Source organism: Mustela erminea, chromosome 3 (genome assembly GCF_009829155.1).
Source record: "Mustela erminea isolate mMusErm1 chromosome 3, mMusErm1.Pri, whole genome shotgun sequence".
NCBI lineage: Eukaryota > Metazoa > Chordata > Mammalia > Carnivora > Mustelidae > Mustela > Mustela erminea.
In genome coordinates this window covers 99551113-99566768 of record NC_045616.1, presented here as the reverse complement: position 1 = coordinate 99566768, position 15656 = coordinate 99551113, and the positions used below count along the sequence as shown (strand labels likewise).

The window sequence follows — 15656 nt, the reverse complement described above, 5'->3', positions numbered from 1 at the left end:
TGAAGATCCCTCCACTTCTACCCCAATCTCACTTAAGCAGCTGTAGTATTTTACTTTGTTCGTTTGTCTCTTCCAGAGAGAGACAGCTCCCAGAGGCATTGTTTGTTCCATCTCTACATTCAGTTATATGCCACTCAGAATATATATATTTTTTCTCTAGTAACGGCCTATAGAAATAATCCCTGAGAGCCTGGGTGGCTCAGTCAGTTAGGCGTCTGTCTTCGGTTCTGATCATGGTCCTGGGGTCCTAGGATGGAGTCCCTCATCAGGTTCCTTGCTCAGAGGGGAGCCTGCTTCTCCCTCTGCCTGCTGCTTCCCTGCTTGTGCACGCGCGCTCTCTCTCTGACAAATAAAATCGTAAAAAAAAAAAAAAAAAAAACCTCTGAAAGTACAGTCTTGCACTCAGAATATTTATAAAATGCTTAATTATAAAGAAAAATAGTTTCCTTGAGAATGTTTACTATAGAAAAATAATAAGATAAAGTGAGTCTTTATAATTTTCACCCTCTGGAAATAATCAGTGTTTTACCACTTTCCAAACTTGGTAAATATTTGAATGATTAAGTGGTCCAAGAAGAATTACTTAATTACTTAATCAACTCAGCAAACATTATCTGGGCATCTGTTATGTAGCATGCTAGGGACATAGACCATAATCTCTATTATTAAGTAACCTAAGGTTTTTTAGTATTATTAACCAGTATATCCTAAAATGACTGAGGAGTAATGGGAGAAATTAAATGACCTGTTTGGCCAGTTTTACATGTTGTATCTTCTTTTTTTTTTTTAAAGATTTTATTTATTCATTTGACACAGAGAGATCACAAGTAGGCAGAGAGGCAGGCAGAGAGAGAGAGAGGAGGAAGCAGGCTCCCCGTGGAGCAGAGAACCCGATGCGGGACTCGATCCCAGGACCCTGAGATCATGACCTGAGCCGAAGGCAGCGGCTTAACCCACTGAGCCACCCAGGCGCCCATGTTGTATCTTCTTAACTGAACTATGTAAAACAAAATTACATGATTAAAGAAAGTTTAAGAGGACCCCCCCCCCAGAGTTCTGTATCTAACAATGAAAATTTGTATATTTATTACACAGATTCTGTTTCCATGGTGGTAATAGCATCTTTATTGTTTTCTAAGATTTTATTTAGTTATTTGAGAAAGAGCACAAGTAGGGGAAGGAGAAGGGAGAAGCAGACTCCCCTGCTGAGCAGGGAGCCTGACGCAGGGCCCAATCCCAGGACACCAGGATTGTGACCTGAGCTGAAGGCATATGCTCAACAAACTGAGCCCCCTAGGTGCCTCTATTTATTGTTACTATTTTTTAGGATTTTATTTATTTGAGGGGCGGCAGGCAAGCCAGAGTACTTGCAGGGGGAAGGAACAGAGGGAGTGGGAGGGAGAGAATCCTAAGCAGACTCCATGACCAGCATGGAGATGGACAGGGCTTGATCCCTCTACCCTGAGATCAAGGCCTGAGCTGAAACCAAGAGTTGGTTGCTTAACCTGCTGAGCCATTCAGGCACCCACGTGGTTGTAACATCTTTAAATAGTATCTTTCTGTATTCTTTTCTTCTTTATAGCATACTTCCCTGGCTTTCTGTAGTAAATTTTTAAAAGTTTAAATTCCAGTTATTTAACATACAGTGTAATATTAGTTTCAGATATACGGTATAGTGATTGAATGCTTGCATACATTATCTGGTGCTCATCAAAACAAGTGCACTCCTTAATCCCCATCACCTACTTTTTCTTTTTTTTTAAAGATTTTACTTATTTATTTGAGAGAGAGTGTGAGAGAGCAAGCATGAGGGGGAGAAGGTCAGAGGGAGCTGCTGACTCCCCCCGCATAGCTGGGAATCCGATGCGGGACTTGATCCTTGAGCTCCGGGATCATGATCTGAGCATGCAGGTGCCCTCTCCATCACCTATTGAAAACATCCCTCCACCTACCTGCCTTCTAACCGTCAGTTAGTTAGTTAGTTAGCTTCCTGTCTTCCCATGGTAATTTTTTTTTTAAAGATTTTATTTATTAATTTGATAGAGAGAGATCACAAGTAGGCAGAGAGGCAGGCAGAGGAGAGGAGGAAGCAGGCTCCCCACTGAGCAGAGAGCCAGATGCAGGGCTCGATCCAAGGATTCTGAGATCATGACCTGAGCTGAAGGTAGAGAGGCTTAACCCACTGAGCCACCCAGGTGCCCCCCATGATAATTTTTAATGACTGTTCAGTAGACCAGCAAATTGTTCTATATTTGCTTAGCCATCTTTTTATAGTTATCTTCATTTTAGTTATTATATTATAGTTAATGATGAATTGAAAATGTGTTTATAGCCCTTAGTCTTTTACCTTCTTTTTGGATTATTTCTTAGGATATAGTCCCAGGAATGTGAGTATTGCTTCAAAGGGTATTATGATACTGCTTTCCAAGACAGCATACTAAAATTGATTAATAGTGGTAAGTGGGGTGCCTAGGTGGCTCAGTCAGTTAAGCATTTGACTCTTGGTTTCAGCTCAGGCCATGATGTCAAGACCCACATCAGACTGTTTGGTGCCAAGGGTGCTGGAGATCTTTCCCTCCCCTTTCCCTCCCTTTGTGTGCCCACGTCCTTGCACTCTTTCTCTCCCTCTCTCAAATAAATAAATAAAATCATTAAAAAAATAATTTTCTGAGTTAAAAAAAAAGATTTTGTTTATTTATTTGATAGAGACATAGTGAGAAAGGGAACACAAGCAGGGGGAGTGGGAGAGGGAGAAGCAGGCTCCCCACTGAGCAGGGAGCCTGATGCAGGTCTGGATCCCAGGACCCTGGGATCATGACCTGAGCTAAAGGCAGACGCTTAACAACAGAGCCATCCAGCTGCCCCAATAAATAAAATCTTAAAAAAGAAAAAAAAGTAATAGTGATAAGTAATTTTAATACTTGGCTGTTTCTCTTTTTTTTTTCCCCTTCCCCTGGAGAGAGAATATGAATATTCTGTTGGTCAAGCAATTCCATTAGAGGTTAAAAAGAATCCTTACTTATTTATGTGATTCAGACCATAGTCTCAGATACCTTTCTCTGTGTGTGCTCACTTTGTTGATAATCTTTCATCTTGACCCAAGTTTATATCCCTATCTTGGATCTTTTCTCGGGAATTCTGAATCATATATATAGTGGCTTTTTTTTTTTCTCCTCAAGATTTATTTATTTTTTTAGACAGAAAGAGAGTTTATGAGTGTGGAGAGGAGCAGAGGGAGAGAATCTTCAAGCAGACTCCCTGCTGAGCAAGGAGCTTGATTCAGGGCTCAGTTTCAGGACACATGAGACCATGACCTGAGCCCAAACCAAGAGTCAGATGCTTAACTGACTGAGCCACCCAGGTGCCCCAATGGTGACTTTTGGGGCATTTTTCACTAGGTTGTGAAATGGAGTTTTGTTCAAAACCAAATTTTAGCTGTTTCTTCCCCAAACTTGATTCTCCTCTCATTTTCTCAGTTTTAATAAATGGCACCTCCATCTTTCCTATCTATATTTAAGACTGACACACTTAGAGTGATCCTTGAATTCTCTCTTTCTGTAACATCCATGTCCAGTCCATCAGCAAATTTCATTGGAATCTAATTAAAATTTTCTTACTTGAAAGATAATTTTGTTGAATACAGAATTCTAGATTAGATTAGCTAATAGGTCTTTTTTTTTTTTTAAGATTTTATTCATTTTTTATTTTATTTATTTTTTTTTTTTTTAAAGATTTTATTTATCTACTTGACAGAGAGATCACAAGTAGGCAGAGAGGCAGGCAGAGAGAGAGGAGGAAGCAGGCTCCCCAGCGAGCAGAGAGCCCGATGCGGAGCTGGATCCCAGGACCCTGGGATCATGACCTGAGCCGAAGGCAGAGGCTTTAACCCACTGAGCCACCCAGGCGCCCCGATTTTGTTCATTTTTTAGAGAGCATGAGCAGGGGGTAGAGGGAGAGGGAGAAGTAGACTCCGCCCAACCTTGAGCAGGAAGCCTGGTGTGGGGCTCTATCCCACACCCCTGGAATCATGACCTGAGCTGAAAGCAGATGCTTAACTGACTTAATCACCCAGGTGCGCCTCTTTGCTCTCTTTTGAGTTAATTTTTGTATATGGTTTTAGGTAAGGGTATAGTTTATTATATTACATGTAATACTACAGTTTGTTGAAAAGATTGTCTTTTCTCTATCGAATGGTCTTTTAGTACCCTTGTCAAAGCCATTTGATCATATATATAAGGATTTATTTCTGGCTCTTTGTTCTGTTCTGTTGGTTTATCTTTGCTGTAGTAATAACACGATGTTCTGTTGTTTTTTAAATAGGCTCCATGCCAAATGTTGGGCTTGAACTCAGGAACCTAAGGTCAAGACTCTTAAGCTGAACTAGTTTAGCCAGCCAAGCACCCTGGGTGTTTTGATTAATGTTGCTTTGTTGCGAGTTTTTTTTTTTTTTTTTTAAAGGAGTGTTTTCTTTCTTTCTTTCTTTCTTTTTTTTTTTTTTGAAGATTTTATTTATTTATTTGACAGACAGAGATCACAAGTAGGCAGAGAGGCAGGCAGAGAGAGAGAGAGGAGGAAGCAGGCTCCCTGCCGAGCAGAGAGCCCAATGTGGGGCTCAATCCCAGGACCCTGGGATCCTGACCGGAGCCAAAGGCAGAGGCTTTAACCAAACATTGAGCCACCCAGGCGCCCCATGTTGTGAGTTTTGAAATCAGGAAGTATCTAGCTCTTTTCTTCTTGTTGGTATTGCTTTGTCTATTCCGGGTCCCTTGGATTTCATACACATTTTAGGAGACTTTCCATTTCTGCAAATAATGTCATTCTGTTTATTATAGGGATTGCACTGAATCTGTAGATTGCTTTGAGTAGCGATAACATCTTAATAATATCAAGTCTTCCAACCCATAAACAAGGAAAGTATTTCCATGTATTTGTTTTCTTTAATATCTTTCAGCAACATTTTGTAGTTTTTATTGTACAAGTCTTTTACTTCCTTGGTCAATTATTAAATATTTTATTCTTTTTGATGCTCTTGTAAATAGAATATTTCATTTCCTTTTTGGATTGTTCATTTTCTAAAAAGATTGATAGATTGATTTGAGAAAAAGAGAGCCTGAGCAGGAGTAGCAGAGGGAGGCTGACCCTCGATCCCAGGACCCTGGCTGGGATCATGACCTGAGCTGAGGGCAGATGCTTAGCTGACTGAGCCACCCAGGCACCCCAGATTGTTCATAATTAATGTGTAGAACTTCAGCTGATTTTTGTATGTTGACCTTGTATCTTCCTACTTTGCTGAATTCATTTATTAGTTCAAAAATTTTTTGTGGGTTTTTTTCTTTTTTTTAGAGATTTTATTGACATATTTGACAGAGAGACACAACGAGAGAGGGAACACAAGCCGGGGGAGTGAGAGAGGGAGAAGCAGGCTTCTTGCAGAGCAGTAAGCCTGATTCGGGGCTCTGTCCAACGACCCTGGGATCATGACCTAAGCCAAAGGCAGATTCTTAATGACTGAGCCACCCAGGGGCCCCGGGATCTTTATGGTTTCTACATGTAAGATCTACGAAGGGATAATTTTACCTATTCATTTCGCCTATGATTGTATCTTATTTATTTTTCTCACCTAATTGCTCTGACTAGAGCTTCCAGTACTTTGTTGAATAGAAGTAGAGAAAGTAGGCACCCTTTCTTTTTTCTTTATCTAAGAGGGAAAGCTTTCAGTCTTAGACTGTTAATCATGATGTTCTCTGTGGGTTTTTCATAAATGGCTTTTATTATGTGGAGTTTCCTATTCCTAGTTTGTTTTTGAGTGTTGCTTTTTTTTTTCCCCACAAATGAGTATTGAATTTTGTTAATACTTTTTCTGCATCAGTGGTGATGATCATATGATTTTTATCCATTCTGTTAGAGTGGTATATTAAATTGATTGATTTTATATGTTGAACAGTCTTTGTCTTCTAGGAATAAATTGCATTTGGCCATGGTGTATGGTTTTTGTTGTTTTCATTAATTTGATTCCATTATAGTTAACCTTTTTTTTTTTTTTTTTTAAAGATTTTATTTATTTGCCAGAGATAGAGAGAGAGAGAGTATACACAAGCAGGCAGAGAGGCAGGCACAGGCAGCGAGAGAAACAGGCTCCCCGCTGAGCAAGGAGCCCGATGCGGGACTTGATCCCAGAACCTTGGAATCATGACCTGAGCTGAAGGCAGCGGCTTAACCAGCTGAGCCACCCAGGTGTCCCAACCATTTGTTTTTTAAATGGCATATAATTGACCTGTAAGATTATGTTAGATTTAGGTATACAAAATAATGATTTCAGGGGTGCCTGGGTGGTACAGTTGGTTAAGCCCCCACAGAGTCTGCTTAGGATTCTCTCTCCCCCTCCTCCTACCTCTCTCATGCCTTCTCTCTCTCTCTCAAAATAAATAATCTTTAAAAAAACAATTACTTGATTTTGTATTATGTTTTTTTACTCTTCAGTTGTTTTGCTAATATTTTGTTGAAGATTTTCCCATCAGTATATGTAAAGGATATTGGTCTGTACTTTTCTTTCTCTTGTGATGTCTTCATCTGGCTTTGGTATCAGAGTAATGCTGGCCTCAGTGAATTAGGGAGTGTTCTTCACTATTTAGTTTTTTGGAAAAGTTTGAGGATGGATGTTTGTTCTTATTTAAATGTTTGATACAACTTCCCAGTGAAGCTGTTAGGTCCAGGGCTTTTCTTTGTTCGGACATTTTGGTTACTCATTAGTCAGTCTCCTTACTGTTACAGGTTTATTCAAATATTCTGTTTCTGTGTCATTTGGTTTTGGTAGTTTGTGTTTCTAGGCTTTGGTCTGTTTCCTCTAGGTTATCCAGTATGTAGGTGTACAGTTGTTCATACTGCTTTCTCATAATCCTTTTTGTTGTGTAGAATTGGTACTGATGTCTGCACTTTTCTTTCTTCTTTTTTTAAAGATTTTATTTATTTATCGGGGTGGGGGGGAGAGCAAGCACAGGCAGACAGAATTGCAGGCAGAGGCAGAGGGAGAAGCAGGCTCCTTGCAGAGCAAGGAGTCCGATGTGGGACTCGATCCCAGGACGCCGGGATCATGACCTGAGCTGAAGGCAGCTGCTTAACCAACTGAGCCACCCAGGCGTCCCTACACTTTTATTTCTGATTTTAGTAATTTGAGTCCTTTTTTTTTTTTAAAGATTTTATTTATTTATTAGAATGAGAGAGAGCATGAGAGGAAAGAGAGGTCAGCAGGAGAAGCCGACTCCGTGCAGAGCAGGGAGTCTGATTTGAGACTCGATCCCAGAACTCCAGGATCATGACCTGAGTCGAAGGCAGTTGCTTAATCAGCTGAGCCACCCAGGCACCCTGAGTCATCTTTAGTACGTGTAGCTCAAGATTTATCAGTTGTGTTGATCTTTTTGAAGAACCGACTTTTGGTTTTGTCCCTCCCCCCTTTTTTTAAACTATTGATTCTGTATTACTTTTCCCTCTAGGGGTGCCTGGGGGCTCAGTCAGTTGGGCATCTGCATTTGGCTCAGGTCCTGATCCCAGGGTGCTGGGATCAAGCCCTGCATTGGGCTCCCTCCTTGGCAAAGGGTTCTGTTTCTCCCTCTGTCCCTGCTCCTGTGCTCTCTCTTGTTGTCTCTCAAATAAATAAATCTTTTAAAAAAAGGTTTATAATTTTTCCCTTTAAATCTTTATTATTTCTGCTTGTTTTAGATGTAATCATCTGTTCCTTTTCTAGCTTATTAAGGTGAAAGTTTAGGGCACATGAGAGATTTTTAAGAAATCTACATGTTCACAGCTGTAAGTATCTCTCTAAGAATTGCTTTTGCTGCATCTTTTAAGTTGTGGTATATTTTGTGTTCATTTTCTCTTCTTTCTTTCTTTCTTTCTTTTTAAAAAAAGACTTTTATTTATTTATTTATTTGACAGAGACCACAAGTAGGCAGAGAGGCAGGCAGACAGAGGAGGAAGCAGGCTCCCTGCTGAGCAGAGAGCCCAAGGTCAGCTAGATCCCAGGACCCTGAGATCATGACCTGAGCTGAAGGCAGAGGCTTTAACCACTGAACCACCCAGGCACCCCTTGTGTTCATTTTCATTCAAAGTCTTTTTTGACCATGTATGTTCTTTGACTTAACTGGTTATTTAGTAGTGTGTTGTTTAATTTTTTAGTTTTCCTTGACTTTTTGATTTTCTTAATTTCATCCCATTGTGGTTAGAAAATATATTCTGTATTTCAGTTCTTCTAATTTTATTTTTGTGACCTAACACATGGTCTGTCTTTGAAAATGTTCATGTGCACTTAGAAAGACTGGTTTTTTGAGTGTTTTTCAGATGCCTGTTAGGTCTAGTTGGTTTACAGTGCGATTCAAGGCTTTTGTGTCTTTATGGATTGTCTAGTTCTCGCCATTGCTGCAAGTGGGTTTGACCTCTCTGTTACTGTTTCTCTTTCTTACCTTTATTTCTGTTATTGCTTCATGAATTTGAGAGTCTGGTTTGATGCATGGTGTTTCTAAGTGTTACATCTTCTCCTTAGATTGATGTTTTTATCATTATGAACTTAGAGTTTTTTATCTCTAGTAACCATTTTTCCTTTAAGTATATTTTGTGTGTTAATGTAAAGAAGAAGCCACCCCACTGTTACTGTTGGCATGTTATTTCTTTTCCAACCTTTTGCTTTCGACTCCCTTTTTAAAAAAATATTTCCTTATTTTTTATTTATTTGAGAGAGAGGCAGAGGGAGAGTGATAGCTCATACATTAACAGGGGGAGAGGTAGAGGGAGAGGAAGAGAGAATCTCAAACAAACTCCCCACTGGGCAGGGAGCCTGCCTGACTCTGGGCTTGATCTCAGGACCCTGAGATATGACTGGAGTTGAAATCAGGAGTTAGTTGCTCAGCTGGCTGAGCCACGCAGGCACTGCCCAACTCCTCTTTCCTCTCCTTACTTGAATTTGGTACAAAGTGTCGTCTTGTAGATATCATACAGTTGAATCATATTTTTTATCCATTTTGCCAATTTATGTCTTTAAATTGTAGTTTTAAATACATATACATTTCATCCAACGAGTGATAAGGCAGGATTAATGTCTTCCATTTTACTATTTTTTATGTTTTTGTTCTTCTGATCCTGTTACTACCTTTTATGTTAAATAGGTAATTCCTAGTGTAATATTTTTTTTCATTTTTTATTTTTCCTAGTGTTATATTTTAATTTCCTTGTCATCTGTTTATTACAGTATGGTTTATATTAATATCAAGTTAATTTTTTAAAAAGATTTTTATTTACTTATTTGACAGAGAGATCACAAGTAGGCAGAGAGGCAGGCAGAGAGAGGAGGGGAAGCAGGCTCCCTGCCGAGCAGAGAGCCTGCTGTGGAGCTTGATCCCAGGACCTTGAGATCATGACCTGAGCAGAAGGCAGAGGCTTAACCCAATGAGCCACCCAGGTGCCCCTCAAGTTAATTTTAATAGTAGTAGTAAAACTTTGCTTCTTAATTGATTTGTCCTTCTCATCTCCATTGTCATCTTTTTTTTTTTTTTTTAAAGATTTTATTTATTTATTTGACAGAGAGAGGGGCAGGCAGAGAGAGAGAGAGAGGGAAGCAGGCTCCCTGCTGAGCAGAGAGCCCAATATGGGACTCGATCCCAGGACCCTGAGGTCATGACCTGAGCCGAAGGCAGCGGCTTAACCCGCTGAGCCATCCAGGCGCCCTCCACTGTCATCTTATTGTGATACAAATACATTTTTATATATAATGCATGCCCATCCACACAGACTTACAATTCTTGTTTTACACAGCTTTTAAGTCAGATGTGAGAAAAGTGTTGTAAACAAAAATACATTTTACTGTCTTTTGTATTTACCTCTTTTGTTACCTCTACCATGTTCTTTATTTGTGTACATTTGAGCTATGTCCATTGTCCTTTAGCTAAAGCTGAAGAACTTAGTATTATTTCTTTTATTTTCTTTTTTTAAAGATTTTATTTATTTATTTGACAGACAGAGATCACAAGCAGGCAGAGAGGCAGGCAGAGAGAGAGGAGGAAGCAGGCTTCCCGCTGAGCAGAGAGCCTGATGCGGGCCTTGATCCCAGGACCCTGAGATCATGACCTGAGCCGAAGGCAGCGGCTTAACCCACTGAGCCACCCAGGCGCCCGGTATTATTTCTTATAGGGAATATTTGTAAGGACTCCCCTTGTAATTAACTTGAAATACATGCTTAAGTGTTTTTTTAGTAATACGGTATAGCATTTTAGTCAGTTTGTGGAATCAGACAGTAATTATTGAGCACATACTCTTTGCCATGTACTGGGCTAAGTATTAGGCATGAAGCCTGGACTCCCTCTCTCCCCCTCCATCTCTCCATCTCCTACCCACTCCTTACCCCCATCTTGCGTGAATTGTGTGCGCTGCCCGCCCCCCCCCCCCCCCCCCCCCCGGAAAAAAAAAACCTGAAAACGAGAACTAAGTCCTAAAGTCTAAGTTCTGTGATAACATCCCTAGATCTTTATCTCCAGTTCTATATCACTGTACATTCTTAAAGAAGTTGTTTTAGAAGATACTGTCTGTTACACATGTAGACATCCATGTATTGTACTCTTAAAATTTGTTAAGAAGATAGATCTGTTACATATCCTTACCAGAATAAAATTTAAAATTAAAAAAAAAAAGATAAACTGTTGTTCTATGAGTTAGCTGATTTTGACTCAACTCTTAAATTTTGGATATGTATGTGAAGGTTATTGGTGTCCAAGGATTATCAGTTCAATTAATGTTAAAATAGAACACAATTTAAGTTTTATCCCGTACATCCCAGGAACATACCTGGATCACTGATCTTACTTTATCTTAGAAATGCAGTATAGTCTGGTTTGTACCTTTGATGGAAATTCCATTAGTGGAAGTGCTTGGAGATCTAAAGTGTCTGTTAATCATAGCTTTTGGCTCAAGAGCTACTTCTTTTTTTTTTTTTTTTTTTTATTATTTTTTTAAAGATTTTTATTTATTTATCTGACAGAGAGAGAAATCACAAGTAGGCAGAGAGGCAGGCAGAGAGAGAGAGAGGAGGAAGCAGGCTCCCTGCTGAGCAGAGAGCCCGATGCGGGACTCGATCCCAGGACCCTGAGATCATGACCTGAGCCGAAGGCAGCGGCCTAACCACTGAGCCACCCAGGCGCCCTCAAGAGCTACTTCTTGATTGTGATTGAAGGAGATGTATCAAGTCCCTTAAAAATAGTAGGGACAAGCTTATATAGGAAAGTTTATTGTTAAAATGACATGTTAGTGTCAATGAAAGGATGGCAGTGGAGATTTTGAGCCTAGTTAGTTCTTAGATTTGCTTTTAAACACTTTGAAAACAAAATCTGGCTATATTTATTCAGTTAAAATTGAAGGGAAGATGTTACATTAAAAAAAATGGTCTTTAGAATTAATCAGGTTTAAGTCTTAGCCTTTCTTACTGTGATTTAACCTTTTTGATCCTCAGTTTATCCATCTGCAAAATGGAGATACTACCATGTCATAATGTGAGAATTAAGCAAGATTATGTAATTAGGTTTTCTGGGGTGCCATAATAAAGTGCCACAAAATGGGTGGCTTAAACAAAAGAAATTTAATAGTATTACAGTTTTGGAGACTAGAAGTGCAGTGTCAAGGTGTTTTTTTTTCTTCGGGCTTGTGAGAATATGTTCCATACCTCTCCTAATGTCTAGTTGCCTCAGGAGTTCCATGGTTGGCAGAAGACGTTTTCCTTGTTGTCTTCATCCTTTTCCCTCTATGTATGTCTGTCTCTCTGCTTCCAAATTTTTCCCTTTTTATAAGGACACATTTCTCTTGGATTAGGAACCCATCCTAATTGATCTCATTTTGATGAGGACCTAATTTCCAAATGAGGTCTCATTTACAGGTATTGTGAAGTATACTTTTGGGTGAGCACGATTCAGCTCAATAGTGTATATAAAAAGGCTTGGCACCATTATGTCTTCCAATGGACATACAGAGATATTAGGAAAAATCATTCTGAAATTATGCCTATCCTTCCAGTCTAAGCTTAGGTGACATTTCTTCGCTTTTGATTTTCCTGATATTCTTCAAGTATCTTGGGATCAGGAATTCATCTTTGTGTCTCTTACTGAGCGTTCTGTTGTGGTTGTTTAGTAAGCTTGTATGCACTTGATTCATGTTTGTTTTTTTTTTTAATTTTTAAATTTTTATTTATTTAAAAGATTTTATTTATTTGACAGACAGATCACAAGCAGGCAGAGAAAGAGGAGGAAGCAGGCTCCCTGCGGAGCAGAGAGCCCGATGCAGGGCTCGATCCCACGATCCCGGGATCATGACCCGAGCCGAAGGCAGAGGCTTTCACTGAGCCACCCAGGCGCCCCGAATTATGGGTTTAACAGTTTGATGTATTTGGGTATCTTTCATTCCAAGGTGAAATATATAAGCTCTTCTGAAGAGCAGAGTCATATTTAAAAAGAATTTTTTTTCTTGTCCTTATTTTCTCTACTTCATAATTGGAGGCCTGTCTTTGATCTGGAATTCCTACCTATGTCTAATTTTTTATGTGTTAAAGTCAGTTGAATTTGTTTTTGTCCATTAGTGTACTAACAATATGTATTTGTGTAGACATTATTTTCCAGTGGGTTTGCATATATTGTATTATTTGGTCATGATGGTTAATCAGTCAAGACAGCCTGGAGAAGGGTACCTGCCTCGCTCAGTCATTAGAGCATGGAACTTGATCTTGGGGTTGTAAGTTTGAGCCCCATATTAGGTGTAGAGATTACATAAAAATAAAATCTTAAAAAAAAAGGGGGGGTGGAGATAATAAATGTGTCAAGTTTGTGAAAATCTTTATCCACAATACCATCAGTTTAATGAAACTTTTTTACTCATGTTTCTCATTGACTTTGTTTTATCTATCTCATATGTTATATAACATATGTATATTATATATTAACATAAGTTACATTCTGTCTCATTTCCTAGTAACTGTATTATAACAAAATTATATGTATATTCACACATACATATATATGTATATCATTTTTTTAAAAAGATTTTACTTATTTGTCAGAGAGCATGCGAGGGCACAAGGGGTTGGCAGGCAGAAGGAGAAGCAGGCTACTCATTGAGCAGGGAGCCTGATGTGGGACTTGATCCCAGTACCCTGGGATCATGACCTGAGCTGAAGGCAGATGCTTAACCAACTGAGCCACCTGGGTGTCTAAATATGTACACACACACACACACGCACATATATTAAAGATTTTTATTTTTTTATTTGAGAGATAGCATGGGAACAGGGGAGGGGCAGGGGAGACAGACAGAATCTCAAGCAGAGTTCTTTTGGAGCGCAGGGTCCGAATTGGGGCTTAACTGGGGGCTTGATCCCATAGCCCTGAGGTGATGACCTGAGCCAAAATCAAGAGTGGCATGCTTAACTGACTGAGCCATCCAGGCGTGTCCGACTATTTTTTTAAATCATTTCATTTTCAGCATAGTTTCTAAATGGTTGGTATATTGTCTGTGTGGGTGTGTATTACATTTTCAGTATTCCATAATTTCATCTGCAGTTTGCATATTTCATTGAGTTGTCAGCATAATTCGTTTAACAGGTCTCTTTTTGGATGTTAAGTTTTTGTTGTCATAAATAACTGCTTGACGTATTTTTCTGTAATTCTACTTATTTGGATTATTTTCTTTGGGTTGCAATATTGGGAATAGAATTATTTTCATTTTGATGGTTCATGGGAGAACAAATGTTTCTTTTTTTAAGAATTTTTTTTTTTTTAAGATTTTATTTATTTGTTTGACAGACAGAGATTACAAGTAGGCAGAGAGGCAGGCAGAGAGAGAGGGGAAGGGAAGCAGGCTCCCTGCCAAGCGGAGAGCCCAGTGCGGGGCTTGATCCCAGCACCATGGGACCATGACCTCGGCCAAAGGCAGAGGCTTTAACCCACTGAGCCACCCAGGCGCCCCACAACAAATGTTTCTTTCCTGATTCTATGGCTTAGGAAACTGAGTCTGCATTAAGTGACTTATTTAAGATGACATAATTTGTGATGGAGTCAGAAAACAGAACTCATGGGGGCACCTGGGTGGCTCAGTGGGTTAAGCCTCTGCCTTCGGCTCAGGTCATGATCTCAGGGTTCTGGGATCGAGTCCCACATCGGGCTCTCTGCTCAATGGAGAGCCTGCTTCCTCCTCTCTCTCTCTCTCTGTCTGCCTCTTTGCCTACTTGTGATCTCTCTCTGTCGAATGAATAAATAAAAATCTTTAAAAAAAAAAAAAAGAAAACAGAACTCATGGATGCTTTGTCTAGTTGAGTGATTCAGCTTCTGACTTTACTTCTCATTTTTTTTAAGAATTAGACTACTTACTCATGTTCCTTCCTTGCTATCTACTGAAAGTATGTTTTTTGAAAAAATTTAATTGAAATATAGTTGACCCTGAAAGCATGTGTTTTATGGCTATACATTCTGATGATATAGTTTAATCCTTTTGTTGGAGTAATATGAGGAAAGACTGAACCAGTATCATGTCATAGATTGATTATGGCTTAACTTGTCATAAAGCATGTAACAGTCATGGGGGTTTATTGTTACTGGATGATTAGGCAGTGGTGAGAGTTTGTCCAGATTTGACTCCTGGCTCTGCCAACTTGTTAAATACTATATGACCTTAAATATACAGTAAAATAAGTAATAATATAGTATCTACCTTAAGAGGACTAAAAACGGAACAGTGTCTAGCACATAGCAAACATCAAGTAACTGTTAATATGTTTCAAGTAATTTAAGACTTGAATAAATAACCCAATACCAATGATTGCCAAATAAATTAAATGGTTATAAATTGTATCAGAAATTTATGGGAACCTACTCAAATTGTCGTTTTCAGTACAGGCAAATAAAAAATTAGTTTTAGGTGCCTGGGTGGCCTAGTTGGTTAAGTGTCTGCCATGATCCCATGGTCCTGGGATTGAGTCCTGAGTCCGTCTTCTTGCTTAGCAGGGAGTCTGGTTCTCCCCCTGTCTCCAGCTCTTGCTCGTGCTCTCTCTCCCTCTGACAAATAATAAAATTAAAAAAAATCTGTTTTCCCATTCTTTGTATCTTGATTTTCTTACTATTATTATTATTTTAGATTTTATTTATTATTTGACAGAGAGGGAGATCACAGGTAGGCAGAGAGGCAGGCAGAGAGAGAGAGAGAGGAGGAAGCAGGCTCCCTGCTGAGCGGAGAGCCCGGGCTGGATCCCAGGACTTTGGGATCATGACCTGAGCTGATCCTGACCTGAGCTGAAGGCAGATGCCCAATGACAGAGCCACCCAGGTGCCTCTGTATCTTGGTTTTAAAGTTTCAAAGCGCCAACTAACTAGCTTTGAAGTCTTGTTTCTTGATGTTTTACAAACTGGTAACAGGCAAAAGTAGTGTTGTCTTTCTTTTTTCAAGATTTTTTAAAGATAAGCAGTTCTTATGGTGTGTTAAAGGCATGACCATGGGTTTAGAGTGGAGATGGAGGATGTTGGATTGCAGATCAATTAGGGATATTGATTTTGAAGAAAAGATGCAGCCAAAGTCTCTGTGTTACCGAAGTCAAAGGAGCTTGATTCATATTGAACTTACTATGCATGAATGGTGTTCCTTGG

At 39.4% G+C, this 15656-nt stretch overlaps 1 protein-coding gene across 9 annotated transcripts in view; it reads left to right on the top strand.

The window, feature by feature from the left end:
* The window catches only part of NSD1 (nuclear receptor binding SET domain protein 1), a 156256-nt gene that overhangs the window by 54687 nt on the left and 85913 nt on the right, over positions 1 to 15656 (top strand). The window lies entirely within an intron of this gene.